Consider the following 2,383-nt stretch of genomic DNA (forward strand, 5'->3'; position numbering starts at 1 on the left):
CTCTCAATAAAAAAAATGACTCTGCTAATAAACAAAACCATAATGACATACTGAAAGGACAGCTTAATTGCCAAAGAAACAAACAAAACAATAAAGAGCAATGCTTTACGAATATTTTTATCTGGGCTTAATGGATCCATCTCAGAAACGCTTTTCTCATTAAGTCCACCAGATTTGCCCAATGCTTTGGTAAAGGTCCAAGAATTAGAATCAAACAATTTTAGTGCTCAACTAGCAAACAGGTTTAACAGATTTAAAAATGAAAATGAATTTCATACATATATCAAAAACGACAGAACAATAATGCTAATAAAATAGGAAATATTGGAGTAATAATCAGAATTATAATTGGCCACAAATGGGAAATTTTTGGCAAAATGATAATCAAAATAACAATCAAAAGCAACAAGCCGTCGAGCCGATGGATGTTGATCCATCGATTCAACTCCAGAATAAACCTAATTACAATCGGCAGCCGAATAATAACTGGCAGGCAAATAACAATCGAGGTAGATATAATAATAATTTTTATCAAAATAATAATCGATCAAACTACTATCGCACTTATCAAAACAGAGAGCAAACTCAAGCTCAGAAAAGGAAACCAGATGGAACAGTAAATCTGCCAGCTAATAAAGTAACCAGATTAAATAATATCAACTAAGATCATTTTTTAGACCAGACCCCTACAGGGGAATGCCTTATTTAAATAGAACAGACTGAAAAACCAAAAAGCAGTTAAAGATTTTAATAGATACAGGAGCCACTGCTTGTTATATAAAAAATGAAATTTTTAAAAACAAAAAAAAGGAAGAACGCTATTGTCGAGTACCTCGACTATCAGATACCAGTTACTCAGCTAAAGGAACCAAAGGTAAATGGAGAAATTCAAGCAGCAAAGCGAGATTGAAATGCGCCACCTACCGGCGGTAGACAGATTTAAGCGTTATGGGCGTTAGAGTGGGATTGTCAAAAATTTGGATCAATCGATAGGTATTTACGACTCCAATACATTTCAGTTAAAATTTTTATTCTAGCATCAAAACTGTAGAAGCCACAGTTATTGGCGGTTTGTGGGCGTGGCACTCTGCTAAAACAAACTTGAGGCTTAGGAATCTGCACGCCAAATCTCAATAGCCTAGCTCTTATAGTTTCCGAGATCTCAGCGTTCATCCGCACGGACAGACGGACATGGCTAGATCGACTCGGCAAGTGATCCTGATCAAGACCGTATATACTTTATGGGGTCGGAAACGCTTTCTTCTGCCTGTTACATACTTTCCAAGTATACTAGTATAGCCTTTTACTCTACAAGTAACGGGTATAAAAATATTTGATGATAAAAATAGCGAAAGCACAGATTCATTATTTGTGGAAAATAGTAAAAAAAGCTTGGGAATTAAAAATTCTGGGAGTGCCGACGTAGAAATATCCGTCAACAAAAACACAAATATCTTGGAAATTATGAATCCTGGAAGTGCCGACGTAGAAATATCCGTCAACAAAAATTCAAATATCTTGGGAATTAAAAATCCTGAGAGTGCCGACGTAGAAATATCTGTCAATGAAAACACAAATATCTTGTGAATTAAAAATCCTGAGAGTGCCGACGAAGTAAATACCGTCAAAAATCGAATAAATAAAAATCGTTTAAAAAGTAAAAATTTCAAGCCTGCCGTCATTGAGTTATCCCACAAACAACAGATAATCAATATACGTACTGATCAATTAGACGGACTAAAGGAAAAAATAGTTCACTACATCGAAAAAGAGCATTCAAAAATAAATATGCAAATTCCTTTATCATCATGTCTACATGGACGACATAATAATATTCTCAAACTCGATCGAACAACATTATAAAGAAATATATTATTAAGGGCAAACATGAAAATCTCTTTAGAAAAATCAAAGTTTTTTAAACGCGAAACCAGTTTTCTAGGATATATCGTATCTTATAACGTCATAAGGACAGACCCAGAATAAATTGACACCATTATTAAATATCCGCTTCCAAAAAATATTCGGAAACTAAGAAGAATATTTGGCCTTACGGGCTATTATAGAAATTTTGTTTTAAATTACGCCTCTATAGCCAAACCTCTAACAAAATATCTTGGAGGCCATAATGACAAAATTTCAAAAAGACCTACTTTTATTTCAAAAACCTTGACTAAAACGGAAAAAGGTTATGCAACTAATAAGAAGGAACTTTTAGCCATGTATGGGCTCTTAAAAATCTAAGAAACTACTTATACGGAGTGATTGGAATTGAAATTCAAACCGATCATCAACCATTATCTTTTGCAATCTCTGATAAAAATCCTAATATCGAAATGAAACGCTGGTACTCATTCATAGAAAGTTTTACTCCAAAAGTCAT

This window comes from Drosophila suzukii, unplaced genomic scaffold (genome assembly GCF_043229965.1).
Source record: "Drosophila suzukii unplaced genomic scaffold, CBGP_Dsuzu_IsoJpt1.0 scf_13, whole genome shotgun sequence".
NCBI lineage: Eukaryota > Metazoa > Arthropoda > Insecta > Diptera > Drosophilidae > Drosophila > Drosophila suzukii.